Source organism: Phyllobates terribilis, unplaced genomic scaffold (genome assembly GCF_046119375.1).
Source record: "Phyllobates terribilis strain yellow unplaced genomic scaffold, ASM4611937v1 Scaffold_5__5_contigs__length_657084704, whole genome shotgun sequence".
NCBI lineage: Eukaryota > Metazoa > Chordata > Amphibia > Anura > Dendrobatidae > Phyllobates > Phyllobates terribilis.
In genome coordinates this window covers 107,524,699-107,544,945 of record NW_027362765.1, presented here as the reverse complement: position 1 = coordinate 107,544,945, position 20,247 = coordinate 107,524,699, and the positions used below count along the sequence as shown (strand labels likewise).

The 20,247-nt window shown below is 46.5% G+C and overlaps 1 protein-coding gene across 6 annotated transcripts in view; it reads left to right on the top strand.

Moving 5' to 3' along the window:
- NFATC2 (nuclear factor of activated T cells 2) overlaps positions 1-20,247 on the top strand; it is a 143,227-nt gene that overhangs the window by 48,719 nt on the left and 74,261 nt on the right. The window lies entirely within an intron of this gene.

The window sequence follows — 20,247 nt, the reverse complement described above, 5'->3', positions numbered from 1 at the left end:
ATGACCGCTGCTGGATACTTTAATATAATCCTCGCTCAGTCCTTTAATCAATGGCTGAAATCACTGAGCAAATTACCATTTTGTTTACCCAGTTCTCGTAAGGTACCCAGCAAGAAAGACCCCCTTGTTGGTCTGGACGATGAGTGTTCAGCTGTCAGTGCGCCTCTTATTCCCTCCAGTAACAGACCGGATCACGTCTGTTCAGGGTTATAATATCATACCAATTATGCAAAAAAAGATTAAGAAAACGTTTCAGCAGAAAAATAGGATCTTTAAATCCCAAAAATAGGGGATGGAAAGGTAGACATTACGTCTGGCTTTTCTTTGCTTGTGTGGCAAATGTGACTCAGGCTTCTTGGTTTCGGTCCAGCTAGTCCTGTGTACTCTTTATAGATGTTTTTATTGTGAACAGCACACCTTTTTAATGCAAATAATTTCCTTCCCAGGTGTTGGCTGTATTATTAAATGTGTATTTTTATGTGTTAATATACATTCTATTTCTGGCAAAGAAAACTTTTAATGTTCTCTCTTTTAAAAAAAAAGAAAAAAAAAAGAATTTTGCTTTTTTAGCCCTCGCTCATTCAGTTAGTGCCGCCCTCCTATCATCCCCATATAATCTTGGTTGTTTGTTTTTGTTTTATCTGCTCCTTATTATTTTACGCACAGATGTATCGTGACCCAGGCAGGTGGTGCAAGGAGGAGGTGTTGATAAATGGAAGGGTGTTCATGTCATGTCTGTTAGCCCTTGAAAATAAATTCATTCAATTTGGTAAATGTTAGAGAATGAGTTGACTGGTGTTCTGGGCGCAGTGCTGGGATACACCACTATTAATTTCAGAGATCTATCACATATCGGGAAATGCTAAAAGAAAAGCAGCTTTTTGTGTAAAAATGTTACAGTTGCTTTAAACGAAAATTGCCAATATTACCGAATACTTATTAATATTTAAAGAGAATGTGTCAACAGGTTATTATTATGTAATCTGAGAGCAGGATTATGTAGGGGCAGAGGCCCTAATTCCAGTGATTTATTACTTACTAGGCTGTGTTGTTGTTTCAATAAAATCATGTTTTATCACCAGGAGATTATCACTACAGGACTAGGTGTCTTGTGCCTCCTAGTCCTCCTGATCTGTGTAACCCCACCTCCACCACAGTACACAGAAAGCAGCCAATCAGTGGTGATCACCACTGCACCACTGATCTGCAGCAGAGAAAACAGTGATTGTATCCAAAATGATAGCTTGCAAAGCAGCAAGTGATACATCATTGAAATCAGGGTCTCTGTCCCTTCATCATACCACTCTTAGATAACTTGATGACAGATTACCTTAAAGTATTTGTTTTTGACACAATATAATTTTAATATAATTTATATACACAGTATATATACAGTAAAATTCTGTTACTTTGCTTAAAGGAACTGTCCAAGGATTGAACATAACTAACTTTTTTGACTCTTCAATTAGGTAATAAGCTATAATAGTAAGCAGTGGCTATTTGACCACCTGGACCACCAGCAACTCCAAGTCCTCATCCCACCTTGGGTTAAACAGATGACTTCTTACTGGTCTACTTTCATTGCACCCAGTTGTTTCTTTGGAGATTCGCTAAGCGAGTGCATCAGCCAAAAGCAAGACTTGGAACCCCACGGCACTGGAGGAAGTAGAACTTCTGGGATCATTTTATGATCTAATTGACAGATGATAAAATTGAAATATGTACGGTCCTGTGAGAAGTTCTTTTAAAGCAAATACCCAGTTCTAAGCTTAAAGTTGCTCATAAGTCATCTATTATTGGCAATGTCAACCAGCTTTTTGTTTTCATTTGTGTTGGTTGTGCAAGTGTTGTGGGAAGAAGCACATATGAAATGAAAAAGAAAAAAAAAGTAATGCCTTTACAGGCTGCGAGCAATGATGTCACTTTCTGGCAGCCTATATACAAAGACTGGTATAGGTCTATTATATTGCATTCAATGAACACAGGATTTAAATGGATTGTTCACCTAAAAAACTTGATTAGCTGCGTTTCTAAAGTCCTACATACAACTTACTAGTAAACATATTTTCAAAGCTGATCCGATCCTCAGCTTACACTTCCAGGCTGTGTCTTCACGTAACCAATGATTTGTGTGAAGCGGACTGGCTGGCTGATTGCAGTAGCTAAGTCAGCCCCCTTCTTTTTCTAGGCATCGGTTATGATGGAGCAGGGGCATGGCTTAGCTACTACAATGAGCCAGTCAGCCAGCCCCGTTCTTTTTCTAGGCATCGGTTATGATAGAGCAGGGGCATGGCTTAGCTACTACAATGAGCCAGTCAGCCAGCCCCCTTCTTTTTCTAGGCATCGGTTATGATAGAGCAGGGGCATGGCTTTGCTATTACAATGAGCCAGTCAGCCAGCCCCCTTCCTTTTCTAGGCATCGGTTATGATAGAGGAGGGGCATGGCTTAGCTACTACAATGAGCCAGTCAGCCAGCCCCCTTATTTTTCTAGGCGTCAGTTATGATAGAGCAGGGGCATGGCTTAGCTACTACAATGAGCCAGTCAGCCAGCCCCCTTCTTTGTCTAGGCATCGGTTATGATAGAGCAGGGGCATAGCTCAGCTACCGCAATGAACCAGTCAGCCAGCCCTCTTCTTTGTCTAGGCATCGGTTATGATAGAGAAGGGGCATGGTTTAGCTACTACAATGAGCGAGTCAGCCAGCCCTCTTCTTTGTCTAGGCATCGATTATGATAGAAAAGGGGCATGGTTTAGCTACTACAATGAGCCAGTCAGCCAGCCCTCTTCTTTGTCTAGTAATCGGTTATGATAGAGAAGGGGCATGGTTTAGCTACTGCAATGAGCCAGTCAGCCAGCCCACTTCTTTGTCTAGGCATCGATTATGATAGAAAAGGGGTATGGTTTAGCTACTGCAATGAGCCAGTCAGCCAGCCCTCTTCTTTGTCTAGGCATCGGTTATGATAGAGAAGGGGCATGGTTTAGCTACTGCAATGAGCCAGTCAGGCAGCCCTATTCTTTGTCTAGTAATCGGTTATGATAGAGAAGGGGCTTGGCTTAACTACTGCAATGAGCCAGTCAGCCAGCTCCCTTCTGTATCTAGGCATTGGTTATGATGGAGAAGGGGAATGGCTTAGCTACTGCAATGAGCCAGTTAGTCACCTCGCTTCTGTATCTAGGCATTGGTTATGGTAGAGAAGGGGCATGGCTTAGCTACTGCAATGAGTCAGTCAGTCAGCTCCCTTCCGTATCTAGGCATTGGTTATGATAGAGAAGGGGCATGGCTTAGCTACCACAATGAGCCAGTCAGGCAGCCCTCTTCACACACAGTTAGGTTACAGGTGGAAATGCTGCGCCTCAGAACTGCAGCTGAAAATCAATGTACCTGTAGGATCATAAATAAGGATAATTTTTTGCAGTGGACAATCCTTTAAAAATAGGAAACTTATTGGTTTATTGGGATTTAATGCTGTCCTAAAGTTATAGGACAACCATAAAAATAACCTAAAAAATTAGGTGTCAGCAATGAATTTCAAAATATATTATCTACGTTACTACTCAGATTTGTTCAACCCCATCTTACAGTATGAGAAATCTTTTAAATATCCACAATAACTATATTTTACATGTCTATTTTATTCTGTCACTGGGCCATGTTACAAGCTTCATGATCCCAAACAATGCTTGAAGCTCAGAGCTCTGATGCTACAGCTCTCCTCCTCTCTGCACTGTGATGACTGTAGGAGACTGGAGTGAAGACACAAGTCTCAACAGATCACTTGTTCTGCTCTTCTTTGGGGGCATGTGCTTTTTTTTTTTCTTTTTTTCTCCTGTATGACGCTGCCTCATTATGATTGGACAAATGTCATACAGGGGAAAAAATAAACGCCCCTCAAAGACGAATCTCTGTTAATGCTCCTTTGTTAAAATTAAAATTTGCATATAAACTTTAAAACCCAATATCTACCCAATGTGGTGGAGAAAAAAAAATAAGACATTTTCATCAGCCCCTGTGACCCTTTTTATTGATGTACACAGTTTAAAGTAAAAAATATTGTTCAATGTCCTCTGTAAGTGACAGGTTATGAAACACCGTGCTTTGTGAGTCTTGATAACCTTTGCTACAGCTTTAGAAGGGCAAATTCACACAGTGGATATATCCCGTGGAAAATTCACCATGGATTTGCAATGGAATCCGCAGCAGAAATCCAAGACATATTTTTGTCTTGGCTTAGGTTAGTGGTTTAAAATCACTCATCTACAAGTGGACTAGCACTATTCAACAGAACTAATCTACGGGTGGTTACCCACAACTAACTCTAGGCAGAATATGTGCTTCATTAAGGATATGTGCGTACTGATTTTTTTGCTGAGTTTTTCAGAGCGGAAAGTAATTTTTTGAGCAATTTTGATATTTTTGGGAGGATTTGTAAAGTTTCCACTCAGTTTCTTTTCCTAAATCTCAGCAAAAAGGCTCAGAGCCCAATTCATCAAGATAGCAATTGTTCACGTCGGTCTTGATTAGGGGGCAAGCTGGAGTTAGATGCTCCTGATACATGAAGAGGCAGAAGCATTGGACGAGTAGCGTACACCTCGATGTGCCCCTCCCCACAAATCCTACTCCAGGCCCTGCTGGAATAACATTTGTGGCATAGCGAGAGCCGCCACTCCTCATTAATTTGACGAGTATCGGTCACCACTCCCCTGTCCTGCCCAAGCTCTGCGCACTTTGTTGGAGCTGGGCAAAAATGGCTTGAGAATGCCAAAAGTCGCATAATGTTAGCGGTTTCTCATGAAGTCTTGTGGACACACGACTGATTTTCTTTCATCCGAGAGATTCGGGCCGATTATGCTAATCACACTCTGATCAGAGTCTGATCATTGTTTGATCATAGTGTGATCCGATTTTCTTGGATGTGGAGAAGGTGGAAAAAAATGTCTCCATCTTCACCATTCTGTCAGTCTGAGGAAATCGTACTACACTCAGATGTCATCCGAGTGCAGTCTGATTTTTTTGACAGACCAATTGACTTGCATGGTCGAATGCAATCCAAATATCAGATGTAAATCAGGCATGCTGTAATTTTTTCTTCAGACAGATTCAGTCCAAGGAAAGTAATCGGACATGTAGAATCACATTGGTCCGAGTGTGATCTGATGTTTTGTCGGATTGCACTCGGACCGAAAATATGGTCGTCTTCACAAACCCTTAAATTAGGAAAGCTCCACTGGGCCAGTCAAAACTCTAATCTCCTGGCTCTGACAAAATAAATTGTAAAAATGGGAAAATGAAGAAGATAATGTAAGCAGCATAAATACTGTCAGGATAAGCAATTGCTGAGTACTTTCCACCAGTGAAAGTGGATTCAAATTTTGCTTAAAGAACCATAATATATGAAGACTCAGATTTCAATGTAATTTCCATTAGGATCCTCCAAGACCTTTGTGTTAAGATTTACTACTAAGGTTATAAGGGGCCACTGTTTGCTTTATGGCAGAAGATAGTGGTGCCGAGTGTCAATGACGGGGCCATCTGTGGTAGCGTGATGAAACCACAGTGCTCAGCTCAGCAATTCATGTCTTCACTATGTATAGCAGGGTCTCTGTGGGAGTTCATTTCTCCTTTCTAGCATGTGGGAAGAAGCTGGAGTACCCTTCGAAAACTTATGGGGAATTACATCTCAACTTCCCATGCGTGAAGTGCTGGTCAGGCTTAAACCCATGCCTGAAAGCCGTAAAGTATCAGTGCTGACAATGAATAGTTACACACACAAGATGTATACAGCATCTGTAGAGTAGAAGGTGCTAAAGATACAAACCTCATGTAAAACATCTCCACGATGACGTTTCCTTCCGTCAAGTCTTAACGACAAATCGAAAAATAGCAGATATGCAGAACCTCCCTTTTAACTTTTATGCATCTTCCATAATCGAAATCTGCCACTCCAAAACTTCTCTTGTCCTGCACCAGGTCTCTGGAATGCACTACCCCAGGCAATCTTGGTTAATTCCCAATGTCCTCAGTTTTAAGTGTGAACTAAAAACACATCTTTTTAGTCCAGTCTATCACTTCACCTCGCTAATTTAACTGATCTCAGTTCTCTTCCTACATTTTGCAGCAGAATCTGGTGCTCTCTATCCTCTGTTTCCCCCACAGTCCGTGCACTCATGAGCACTTTGTATCTGGACATATACAGATCCTGGCTGGTGACTTGCTCACAAAGCTTTCCATTGTTAGTATAAAGATAGCAGAACTTTTGGGTCAACCCCATTTCCTCATGGATTGGAAATTCTTGGGCCTCACTGCTCTTGTGTGAATTATGTGTTAGGCTATGTTCACACGCAGCGTTTTTTCTGTAGTCAAAACTTGATCTCTTAGCAGTAAAAACTCTGCATTCAAGACGACTGTTTTTCAGCATTTTTGCAGCATTTTTTTGGTGTGTTTGGCAGCATTTTTAGGGGGAAAATTTTGTGTGCTTTGTCTACAGTACAAGTTTAATTTTTATACACCAAAAACGCTCAAAAAGTCAAGCTGTTGCATTTTTTGCAGCGTTTTTTCACTTTCTCATTGCTTTTTATGGGTGGATAAAAGCGCTGCAAGAATTGACATGCTGCGGATTTAAAAAACGCTGCAGTTCTCAAATTCAGTCAGAAAAAAAACAAATGCGTGCATGAGATTTCTGAAGTCGTATAGCTTTTGCTGTAAAAAGAAGCTTTTAATTCGCATTAAAAAAAACGCTGAGAAAAAAAACCCGCTGCAAAAACGCAACGTGTGAACGTATCCTTACTCTGTAATTCATGATATTGTTTTCACATGTATCTCTGAATTGTAAAGTGCTGCGGAATACAAAAAAATATTATTATTTTTAATAACAATAATGATGATAATAATTATTATTAATATTATACGAAAAGAAGCAATGTCACATTGTAAAAGTCTTCCATAATACATTCCTATGGGTTTATTTGGGTATATCAAGTGTGCCATGGTTCTTGCTGCACTTGGTTTACTGTATGTGCACAGAAAACTTTCCTCCTCCTATTGAAGCCCCTAAGTTGCCCTTTCATTAACCCAATAAAGTATGATGCCAACTATAGTGTCTGCCCGAAACATAGTATGATACTTCCACAGTGATGGATGCCGATACAGTTGAAAGTACAATGCCAGGCTAAGGGAGTGGTACTGGCGCTGGCACCGCCCCCCCGACTCAAGGGCCACATAGCGGCCGCATGATCTGCCATCATTGGCGCTACGCTACTAATGTTGCTACATACTCAACCTGGGAGTCCCCACATTACACCTGGCACATACATTTATTCCTATAGTACAAAATAAAACCAAATAAATGAGACGGAGCACAAGTTGGCATACATTCAACATGTATGAGCATGTTGGCACTGTGGCCATTTCATAGACAAAAACTAAGATAGAAACAAAATGAGCATATACCCTACTGTAAGTAAGTAAATAGTAATAGTAGATATAAATAATATAGGGCACTTAGTAAATAATGGTTTTGATCAAAAAAGCGTAAAAGTCATCCCATCGTGCCAAAGTGTACCCAATCGGGACGGTCCTCTCCTCTAGTATTAAAACCTCATCATATGTAAGACGACCTCAATGTAGATAAGGGCCAAGCAGGTCCAGGATCCGACTGTTCAGACGCCTGCCCATGAGAAGCTAGTAGATGAATGCCCAGCTCAAAAAAGGGGAACACACTGCTGTTTGTACAAAGTACAAGAAACTACAGCAAAACCAAAGCAATGAGCCGTGCTGTAAGTAAGTAAATAGTAATAATACTATCGTACTATCTGAGCTAGGCATTTCATTTATATAGCTTCCCATGGCCAGGTGTCTGAACAGTCAGATCCCGGTCCTGCCCTGCCTCCAAGGCGGTGTACACCTTGTCGCGGTGGGATGGCTTTTATGCTTTTTTGATCAAAAACAGTGTTTATTAAGTACCCAATGTTATTCATATGCACTATTACTATTTACCTACTTACAGCAGGGTATATGCTCATTTTGTTTTATGTTAAATTTTATCTAGAATAAAAAAATGGCTATTTTTTACTGTTTAGGATTGTATGAAAGCATTAATGCTGTTCTGGACGTTCCCTCAATGATCACCAGGATCCGGTACTTACACACTGGCTAAGCCTGTGCACACAAAGCAGAGCAAATAATGTCCCTGTGACATTGGAGAGGATATTCTTTGTGCATGTTAAATACAGAGAGAAACTCGGCGTCATACTGCCGATCGGCCACCAATGTGGAGGAAAAAGGTAGAGCTGTAATGTAAGGCTGTCATGTAGCTGCCATGTAAGGCTGTCATGTAGCTGCCCCTACACATTAGATTATTGTCAGCCAAACCTGACAACTTTGGCAGACCTGGCGTGCCATCTAATTGGATTGAATTCTATTTGAATTTTACACAAAAATGGTATTTTGGAAAAAAAATATATTTTTTAGATTCCCTCAGCGCGAATTCAGCAAAATGGCGGCCGGCTGTAGCCGCCTTCTTGCTTAACAGAATAGGGCTGGCAATAGGTTAAAAAGAAAAAAAAATAACATACTCATTATTCACCTATTTCCGTCTTCCCCCGCTGGCCTAGAGTGAACACTGGGCCGGAGACTCTGAGGACCGACCTGTGGGTATGACCGGAAGTGTGAGCGATGAGAAATTTTCTTTTTAACTTTCTGCCGGCTGCTCACCTCTCCGGACGCCCCCACTGCTCCCCGCCCACTGCCCGGTCTTCCTTGCCTCCTTCACATCACATCTCCAGCCCGGTGTTTACTTTAGGTCAGGACTTCCTCCTGCGAGAAGGCCCTGGAGTTCATGGTGCATGCTGCGGGGCCAGAAGCCTCAGCCTAGAGTGAACACCGGATGTGGAGGACCGGACAGTGGGAAGGGAAGAGTGGCAGTGACCAGAGAGGTGAGCGGTGAGGTCAGTATAAGTGTTTATTTTTTACATCTTACGACTTATCTCCAGACCCCAGAGCATTACAAGGAACAATACATTTGCGGAGAATAGCTTCTCTCCTAATCGAATTCCCTGATAAAATCCGCGTGAACTGGCAAATTTGAATTTTGCTTTGTCCGCTCATCTCTAATGAGCAGCTTTATCGTGCATTGTCAGGGTCACATTCATTAACTCACGGGATTAAGGCTAGCGAGTCTGCATGGCTTCCCTTTACTGTGTCTCGCAGTGTAAAACGAGGGGGCACCAGCCAGTGACAGACTAAACTTCATTTGCTTATAGTTCCTCTTAGATAAGGACTGCACATCGTCAAGATTGAGAATCGCGCAGTTTATTTGTTTAATCCAGATGACCATTACAAGATATTTACATGATCTTTTTGGAATAGTTGAAGTATACTTTGCTCAGATGCTTCTCTGCATTATTTCATCGCCCCTGCGTGTATATTTCTAAATCTAAGAAGTAACATTTCTCCTTGCGGAGAGCGACATGCTAAGCACGTCAAGGTGAGGAGACTTTTCAAGCCGCAATATGCAAATTGTCTCTTCAGAGAGGAAGAGGACTAGAACTCTAGTGCCACCTATTGGAAGTAGCAATCCTAAAAGTCAATAGTGACTCTTTAACGAGCCTTATCACATGACTTAGGATATAAGCCAAAACAAGAAACTCAATTTGCAGGCACTGTGTTTTGGGGTTCTGCCCCTCGTCAGTGCCAAGTGTGAGTTCTAAATTGGCTGGGTGAGAGGCGTCAGACCGGTATCTAGAAGTTACGTTTCTCCTTCCGGAGAGCGACATGCTAAGCATGTCAAGGTGAGGAGACATTTCAAGCCGCAATGCTTCTCTGGGAAATGTGCAAATTGTCTGACAGCTCTCACCCAGCATCTTCACTGAATACAAATTTTACCCATGGATTGAGACTGAATGATCAGTCCAGGATGAGACAGAAGCAGATGTATCTGATGAAAAATATTGCAGTTTGTTATTTTTATATGTACTATTAATTTATGATATAAAAATTAAAATGACTTAAAGAGGACCTGTTGGCTACCAAGTCAAAAGTAGCCAATTTTTGCTTTTATTTTATTCCTGCTGCTCCCCTCAGTATTTTCTTTTTTTTTTTTTTTTTTTATTTAATCCTTCATACAGTTCCAGAGATATGGGCCTTTTAATTTATTGCTAATTCTCATTGTCCTTTCAAGGGAGAGTAAATCAGAGGATCCTCTGGGGCGTGTCTTTAGGATGATCTGCGTTATTATCCTATGAGCTACGCCCCTGTGGTAAATACCATAAAATTAAATAAAAAGGAACCATATGATGGATTAAAAAAAAAACCTGAATACTCAGGGGTACAGCAAGAATAAAATAAAAGCAAAAATTGGCCACTTTTGACCTGTTGTAAGGTCGTCTTTAAAATCATATGCTGATATCTATCAGTGCCTTTTATTTTTTTTACAAACTATAGAAGGGGGATCTGTTTGTGGCATGTGAATTAAAGCGCACCTGTCAGCAGGATTGTGCTTAGTAAACCACATACACTGTAAGGTAAAATAATTCCTTTGTTGATGAAATCCATCCAGTGGTTCTCTTATAATCATTATTTTCATTTGTGCCATAATGGGATGCTCATGCTCCGGGACGTCCTGTGGGGAGGGGCTGTAACTGGTGCTCTGTTTATGTATTTGTGACACCCCAGGGGTCTGGTTGCCACAGTGATAGAGATGTTATGTCTGAGAGCAGGTGGGAGGTCCTTTGGTCAGGGATCCTGTGCATGCCACACCTCCTGCCCAGTCTTGGGAGGGGAAGAACTTCCCCTATATAAACCCGGGGCTGAAGCAGGGTTAGCAGTCAAGGAGAGTAGAGACAAGAAACAGCAGAAGCAATACTACTACGAGTCAGGGGCTGGCAGCTGCAGAGCTCGCCCTGACTGAGAAGCTTTCTTACCGGACCCGGCGTCCGAGGCTGTGGGGACTAACTCTTACCCAGCAGCAGAAGCCGACCGGCAGGGGATTTCAGGTCCTCAGGCCCTGAAACCCGAAGGCACGGTCACACGCGTGGGACCAGCACCGCCATCGTGGAGCGGAAGCCATTAGAAGGCCCCGAGTCACCGGCCATACGGGTGAGCACCACACGGTACACTCAGGGACGTGGGCTACTTATATCCGCTTCTAGCAAGGTAGCCAGAAGAGTACAGTCAGTTTGGGAGGCCTACAACTCCGCCTGGCCAGGGGAGATCCCATCTGCTCAAGGACTGACCAGGCCCCGTTCACTAGCAAGTACTCCGGGAGGGTCTATCGTTGTTACCAGTAAAGACCCTGAATTACACCGCACCGTCTCTGAGTGGTTCCTGCTACCCCCATCATCCACATCTGCTGCCCTGAGGCCATACCCCTCCCGTTGGGGGTTATACCATCTACGCTGCACCATCCATCCACCGGCCTCAGCGGACTGTCCTGCAGCGGCAGCTCCATAGCTGCATTCAACGGGTGGCGTAGTCGTCCTGCATCTACCGCTGTTACATCGCCGCTCAGTTTGACTCCCTGGGCACGGACCGGGTCACCGCCACGAGACTACAACCCTCAAGAGATCCGGCTCCGGGTAAGCTCCCGCGTGCGCAACGCAGCGCGACACAGGCCCAGGGGCGCGTCAACTTTGGCGTAGTCGGCAGGATTTCGTGCCCGCAACCACCGGGTACTGCGTGCCTGAAAAAGAGACTTTTCAAACTTACCTGTGGTGAAGATTCCCGCCATCCGGCGCCATCTTCAGCCTTCTTCTCGCCATTGGACGCCATCTTGAGGACGCCGCGCGGGAAGAAGAGGGGCGTGGACTCCGAAAGCGCGCGAGAACTGAAGCCCCGCCTCACGTCCGGACGTTGCGTAAGGTCCTGGAAGGAGCCCAGCAGACGCCGACGTCACAGGAGCGCGACGGAAGGTCCTCAACCCTGACGATCCACTGCGGAGCCGCGGCCTACGGAAGAGGATCATCGCAAGGTAGGCCACGGTCCACTAGGGGGGAGGAAGACGTCGGATACGGAGGAGAGCTTCACTGCCTCAACCCCCGCCAGCGCTACCGCTGCTGCAGTTATGCCCTTCACCATGCCCTATATCCCGGGAGCAGCTTGGCTACCCCAGTACTCAGGGGAGTCACATACCCTGCATGACTTTAGAGAAAAGCTGGATAGCCTCTTCCAGGTGTACCCCCTCACAGAAGAGCAAAAAGTGAGCATCCTGGTGGCCCAACTAACCGGGGCAGCCAAAAGGGAAGTAAAATCCTGGCCACCTGGGAGGAAGACTGTCGCAGGGATACTAACCCGGCTGAAGGACACCTTTGATACCCGCACCTCAGCCGAGATTAAGCTTAGATTCTACGGGTGCAAGCAGCGAGCGCATGAGAGTATAAGGGACTATGCACTAAACCTACAAGAGGCCCTGAGGGCCATTAAGCAGACCGACCCTGATGGAGTGGGAAACGAGGACAGGCCGTTGACCGAACAGTTTATAGAGGGACTGTATTGTAATACCCACCGAACCCAGTTGCGGGCAATGGCCTTACAGGATCCCCATCTGGGCTTTGCACAGTTCAAGGACAGAGCCATCCGGGTGCTCCGAGAACCGGCACCGGGTGGCGTTGTGACCCACAAGCGCCCTGCTATCACTTACCACCAGGAGGCGGCGCCCTTGTCGGCAGGGCCTGTGGGAGCTGATGCGCAGGCTTTGGACAATGACCCGGCTCCAGACCTACACCATCAGGTCCAAGAGCTAGCTAAGAGCGTTGCTGCGCTAACCCGAACTGTGCAGTCTTTACAGGTTTCCACCCCAGGGAAGATCCAGCTGGCATCCGGACCGGAGGACATCCCGTGGCGTCGACCAAGGAGGACCCCACCGGCCAGAGGGAGACCCAGTGACCGATACAGCGAGGACGGACGACCCATCTGCCGCCGCTGCAATCAACCTGGACATATGGCAAGGTACTGTTCTTTAAACGGGCACAACCTGGGGTAGAGGGCCAACCCCCAGGAAAAAGATCACCAGGCCCATCAAACTGGCGCGACAGATATGTGGGAGGACGTCCAGTCTTGCCTGTGGTACTGGATGGCATTCCCATGAGTGCCCTACTGGACACCGGGTCACAGGTCACCACCATCCCGTACGTGCTCTTTAAGCAGTACTGGAATGACTCGGATATTACCCGCTACCCTGACGACGACTTGAGTATCATCGCCAGCAATGGCCAGCCCGTGCCACAGATCGGATTTAAAGAGGTGACCATCAAAATCGGTAGAGTCGAACTGGCAGCACAGGGACTGATCATTGTAGATATTGACAAACATGAGAGTCACCCAAAAATAACTCTAGGAACTAATGTAATTGAAAATTGTCTTGCAGAGGTGATTTTCCTTTTACAGCAGGTTGCCAAGAACGCCAGCTCCGGCGAGCAGCGGGTGCTCCAGAAAGAGTTCCGGGCACTGATGCGACGGCAACAGGTGGAACTCTCCGGCGGTGAGATTGGTAGCGTAAGAATGTGTGACCCTTTTCCTATTGCCATGCCCCCAAAAAGTGAAATGATGATTTGGTGCCGGGCAGCTATTGGTCTGAGAGGTAGAGATTACCAGGCAATGGTAGAACCAGTTTACTCGGACAGTAGGCCCACCATTTTGACAGCACGGGGGTGATTGATGTACGCCATGGGAGGGTGCCCGTTCGCATAATAAATATCGGGGAGAGGGAAGTGTACCTGCCCCGGTATGCCACGCTAGCCAAATTATATACCATTAACCAAAATTCTATACAATCTGTGGAACCCTTGCCTCCATCTCACCCGGAGGAAGGTAACGGCTCTAAGAAAAACATGGAGGACTGATGTCAGCAACTACATCTGGGTACTGACTCCACTCCCGCCCACCAGAAACAAGGAGTCTATCGGGTGGTTCAGGAGTACGAGAGAGTGTTCAGTAAACACCCGTTAGACTTCGGGCGAGTCAAGGGGGTAGAACACCACATCCCCACGGGAGACCATCCTCCTATAAAAGAGAGGTATCGACCCGTACCCCCTGCCCACTACCAACACGCCAAGGGGATGCTTAGAGACATGAAGGAGGCTGGGGTGATCAGGGATAGCTGTAGCCCCTGGGCAGCTCCACTAGTCTTAGTCCGAAAGAAAGACAACACCATGAGGATGTGTGTAGATTACCGGAAAATCAATCGTATCACACACAAGGATGCGTACCCCTTACCAAGGATAGAGGAGTCATTGGCTGCTTTAAGATCTGCTAACTTCTTCTCTACCTTGGATCTCACTAGCGGGTACTGGCAGGTTCCTGTAGCAGAGGCGGACCGGGAGAAGACCGCATTCACCACCCCGATGGGACTTAGCGAGTTCACCTGCATGCCGTTCGGACTCTGCAACGCACCGGGAACCTTCCAACGACTAATGGAGTGTTGTCTGGGCCACAGAAACTTCGAGACAGTCCTGTTGTACCTGGACGATGTCATCGTATATTCCAAGACGTATGAGGACCACCTGAAACACCTGGCGGAAGTGTTCGAAGCTCTGGCAAGTTACGGCCTAAAGGTGAAACCCTCCAAGTGTCACCTCCTGAAACCAAAGGTGCAGTACCTGGGACACGTGGTGAGCGCTGACGGAGTGGCTCCCGACCCTGATAAGATCACCGCAATTAAGGAATGGCCAAGCCCCTCCAGCGTAAAAGAAGTGCGGCAGTTCCTCGGGTTGGTAGGCTACTACCGAAGGTTTATTCCCGGTTTCACCAAAAAGGCAGCACCTATGCAGGACCTCCTGATAGGCCAGTCCCGGAAGGCCAAGAACCAGAAGCCGCCCTTCAAATGGGAGGAGCTGGAAGAAGAGTCCTTCCGCCAGCTGAAGATGGCCCTCACGGGGGACGAAATCCTGGCGTATCCGGATTATAGCCAGCCCTTTATCCTCTACACCGACGCCAGTAACATCGGGCTAGGAGCCGTACTGTCCCAGATCCAGCAGGGGAAGGAACGAGTAATCGCCTACGCCAGCCGAAAACTGCGACCCACCGAAAGGAACCCCGAGAATTACAGCTCATTTAAGCTAGAGTTCCTGGCCGTAGTATGGGCAGTCACCGAGCGCTTTAAGCATTACCTCGCTTCTTCCCGGTTCACCGTGTACACGGATAACAACCCGTTGACACACCTGGACACGGCAAGACTCGGTGCCCTGGAGCAGAGGTGGATGGCCCGTCTGTCCAACTATGAGTTCGCAATCAAATACCGGGCAGGACGCTCCAATACCAACGCGGACGCCCTGTCCAGGATGCCCAACCTGCCGGACGGAGGAGAAGATCCGGAGGGACTGGAAGAAGTTTAACTCCCTGCGTTCCACCGTCATGGGACTATCCAGTATTCCCACCGGGTAAGGAGTAAGCAGGCTGCTACGTTGAACCCCTTACCCCACTACAACTGGGCGGAAACGCAAGACAGCGACCCTGCCGTCCGACTGGTGAAGGAGATGCTGACTCGGCCGGAGGCTCGCCTTGAACCAGACGCTCCGGAGGAAGCCAAACAACTATGGGCAGAGAAGAGTCGACTGTTCCTTTACAAAGGGAAGTTGTGCCGCAGAATGGTTAACTCCCGGACGCATGAATTACTCTGGCAAGTAGTGGTGCCACGAAGAGACGCAGCCATGGTGATGGAGGCATACCACGACGGAGCTGGACACTTCGGGTGGAAGAAGCTGGAGTTCCTGCTGCGCGAGCGGTTCCACTGGGTAGGCATGAGGGGAACCATCGAGAAGTGGTGCAGAGACTGTGGCCCGTGCAACCTGAGAAGGAAGGACCGTGCCAGCCAGAATACTCCCCTGCAGTCCATCGTCACCCGGCAACCGTTGGAACTGGTAGCCTTGGATCATGTAAAACTGACCCCAAGCAGAAGTGGCTACGTCTACGCGTTAACCATCGTGGATCATTACTCCCGGTTTCTGGTTGTCGTCCCCGTCAAGGACTTAACGGCTCAAACAGCAGCTAGAGCCTTCCAGCAGCACTTTTGCCGTCCACACGGGTACCCGGACCAAGTGCTGACGGACCAGGGACCTGCCTTTGAAGCGGAGGTCTTCCAGGAATTCTGCAATCTGTATGGCTACCGGAAGATAAGGACGACACCCTACCATCCGCAAACTAATGGACTTTGTGAGAAAATGAACCAGGTGGTAATGGATCTTCTAAAAACGTTGCCCCTGGAAGAACGCAGTCTGTGGCCTGAGAAGTTGCCCGATCTGGTGGACCTATACAACCACATCCCGGTAGGTTCCACCAACTGTACCCCGGCTTACCTAATGAGGGCAAGACCTGGTAAGTTACCTGTTGACCTGGAAATGGGAGTCCTGACACCCGAGGACACTTCACCAGAAACAGACTGGGACACAGAGAGGCAGCAGCAGTACCGGAGAGTACAGGAGAGCGTGGAGCGAAGTCTCTGTCAGGCTAGGGAAAGACAAGAGAAAACTTACAACCAGTATGCTCCCGCTGTTCCCCTGGTACCCGGAGAGCAGGTCTTGAAGAGGAAGAGACGGCTCTACAAGTTGGACGACCAGTGGGAGAAGGACCCGTACACCGTACTGCCCTCAAGCCACGAGAACCCGAAGGTTTGTACCATCAGTAAAGATGGAGGGGAAACCACAGCCATTGTATCCCGGGACCACCTGAAGAAGTGTCCCGAACAACTGAGGAACCCTGAAGAGGAACAAGAAGACCATCGACCCGTAGAGGAAAGGGAAGATATGGTTAGTACTGTGCTCGGGGACTTCCCTCGGTCTTGGACTCAAGTCAATGGTGCAGTTGTGGTACCCGTACTCACCTTCCTCCAACCAGCATCCCAAGCACCTACGGAGCAACAGGTAGAGCTGGAAGAACAGCCGGTCCAGGAGGCAGAAGATTCCACACAAACAGAACAGGAGGATCAACCCTCTGCTTATAGTGAGCCTGCCGTACCCCTAGTGAGACAAAGAGCCGGTAGACAGCTGCCCAGTTTACCCTTGACAGCTCCTACACCCTGTAGTTCAGGGCCAGACAGTCAGCTCCGTAGGTCCACTAGGGCCACTAGAGGCCAGTTACCCGCACGCTGGAGGATTTGAAGTGTATAAATTGTTTTATATATGTTTATCTGTGTATTGTTGCTTGTGTATAATTTTGTGTTTCCAGTTATTTTTAGGAATCCTTGGTGGATTTACCGGGAATCCTTGTACATAGTTGGAGCATAACCCAGGACGGACTAAAGACTGTTAAGGACTCGGGGTAGGACAAACCCCTACCTGGTTACGTCTCCCTGTTTTGGTGAAATGGACACCTTGCTTTTCTTCAAAGACTGCACCCGGTTACGGACATGCCGTAACCAACTTTATATGTTTTTCTTATTGTATTATTATTGTTTTTATCTTGTTATGTTTTTCTAAAATATGTTTAGTCCCGGAGTACTAAATTTCACTAGGGGGGAATGTGACACCCCAGGGGTCTGGTTGCCACAGTGATAGAGATGTTATGTCTGAGAGCAGGTGGGAGGTCCTTTGGTCAGGGATCCTGTGCATGCCACACCTCCTGCCCAGTCTTGGGAGGGGAAGAACTTCCCCTATATAAACCCGGGGCTGAAGCAGGGTTAGCAGTCAAGGAGAGTAGAGACAAGAAACAGCAGAAGCAATACTACTACGAGTCAGGGGCTGGCAGCTGCAGAGCTCGCCCTGACTGAGAAGCTTTCTTACCGGACCCGGCGTCCGAGGCTGTGGGGACTAACTCTTGCCCAGCAGCAGAAGCCGACCGGCAGGGGATTTCAGGTCCTCAGGCCCTGAAACCCGAAGGCACGGTCACACGCGTGGGACCAGCACCTCCATCGTGGAGCGGAAGCCATTAGAAGGCCCCGAGTCACCGGCCATACGGGTGAGCACCACACGATACACTCAGGGACGTGGGCTTCTTATATCCGCTTCTAGCAAGGTAGCCAGAAGAGTACAGTCAGTTTGGGAGGCCTACAACTCCGCCTGGCCAGGGGAGATCCCATCTGCTCAAGGACTGACCAGGCCCCGTTCACTAGCAAGTACTCCGGGAGGGTCTATCGTTGTTACCAGTAAAGACCCTGAATTACACCGCACCGTCTCTGAGTGGTTCCTGCTACCCCCATCATCCACATCTGCTGCCCTGAGGCCATACCCCTCCCGTTGGGGGTTATACCATCTACGCTGCACCATCCATCCACCGGCCTCAGCGGACTGTCCTGCAGCGGCAGCTCCATAGCTGCATTCAACGGGTGGCGTAGTCGTCCTGCATCTACCGCTGTTACATCGCCGCTCAGTTTGACTCCCTGGGCACGGACCGGGTCACCGCCACGAGACTACAACCCTCAAGAGATCCGGCTCCGGGTAAGCTCCCGCGTGCGCAACGCAGCGCGACACAGGCCCAGGGGCGCGTCAACTTCATATCTCTGCCTTCTGACAGGTCACTGTGTTTTCAGTGACCTGCCTACTATTTTAAATATTGCTTGTGTAATTTGTGTGCCAAACCTGAAATTTACATGCATCAAAATGACCCGCACATACGCAGTAGCATCTCTGGGTGCCGAGAGATGCTACTGTGCATGCGCGGCTCGTGGCGCCATGTTGCTGCAGGCAAATTCTTTTTTGCATCTCATTATGGAAGAAATGAAAATAAAGATTATAAAAGAGCCACAGGACGGATTTCATCAACAAAGGTATCATATTAATCAGTGTAACGGCACCCACCTGACAGTCTATGTGGTTTACTGAGCACAGTCCTGCTGACAGGTGCGCTTTAAAGAGCATGTTCAGTAAATCGAATGTGTATTTCCACAGCAGAAATTCAAGGTTGATGCTCAGGTTTTCGGTGCAAATGTGATGCGGCTGTGCAGATTCCCATAAAATAGCTGATTCTTTTACACAACACAGCCAGAAATCCATAGACAAATTTTCCATGGTATATAAATGAGGTTGGTGAAACCCTATTTATGTGTGAAATGCAGATCATCATAGAATTTGACAGAGTTTCCAGTGCGGAAACTATGACACATTGTGTGCTAAATCTGACGTGTAAATGGACGTTTTTATAGGGTTTATCTGATATTGCACCTCAGCCCTATTGACTTGAGTGAGGCTAAGCTGCAATACCACATATGGCCAATTAACAAGAGTGGCGCTTTTTCAGAAAAGTAAACCTTTTTTAAATCTCAAAAAGAGAATAAAATTTATGTGCGCAATAGAAAGGCTTTCTGAGTTATGATTTAAAAACGAGCAGAAGAGCACTGATACTGTGCCATGTGGCAAAACCGCACATGTTTTGCTCAAATTACCACTGTTTTACAATGTGTTATTTGCCTGCACATCTTAGAAAATACACATGGTTGAACGTTTTCAATTGCAAAACCATAGTCATTTTTGGTGAACTGGGTGAAGTTTTGCCATGCAGTAAGTGGCTGTACATCGCACTGACAATGTGCTTTACCATGAGAATGCACATTCTAATCTGTATGGTTTACACAACAGCTGAATTGCTTGTTTCTCCTTGTGCCTGCCGAAAATATGATCTGTCAGGTTGTAGAATTTCACCATTTGCACCTTTGTGCAAGCGCTTTGCACCATTTTTCTTTAACTGATGGCTGCTCGTTGAGATGAGAGTATAATATGGATGTGCCCAGTGTTGGACTGGAGTGCCAAGGGCCCACCAGTAACCAACTCCAGGGCCCCACTTTTCAGCTACATGCAAATGTGACATTATCCTCAATCACAAATTTATATAACAATGAACTGGGTAGATTGTTACATGAATAAGCTGCTGTTTTTGTCTGTACATAGTAATTCAGGTATATTGTGCCAAGTACTGATCATATAAGAAGGTGGTAGCTCTCTCCTGGATGGGGGCCCACCGGAGGATTCTCCTGTTCTCCTGTGGGCCAGTCCAAACTTGGATATGTGCTGTCCAAGTAGAAATAAGATAGCACACTGACCAAAGTAACTACATTGGGCTGTTCAGATGATAGTTTATTTTCACTTGGAACCTTCAGGGACCTTGGGAAAAATCACAGCATGTACTAATTTTTTCCGTATTTCGGATGAGACTTGCGCATTTTAATCTTTGGGTGCACAAAAAAAATCAGATCATCCATATTGCATCCAACTTTTACAGATAAATTTCCATTATTAACCTAGGAAACTGTATTTGATCATGTACATTTTTGAATGTACGTATATGAAAACGGATGTAAAAACGGATACGGATGATAATATGGATAAAAA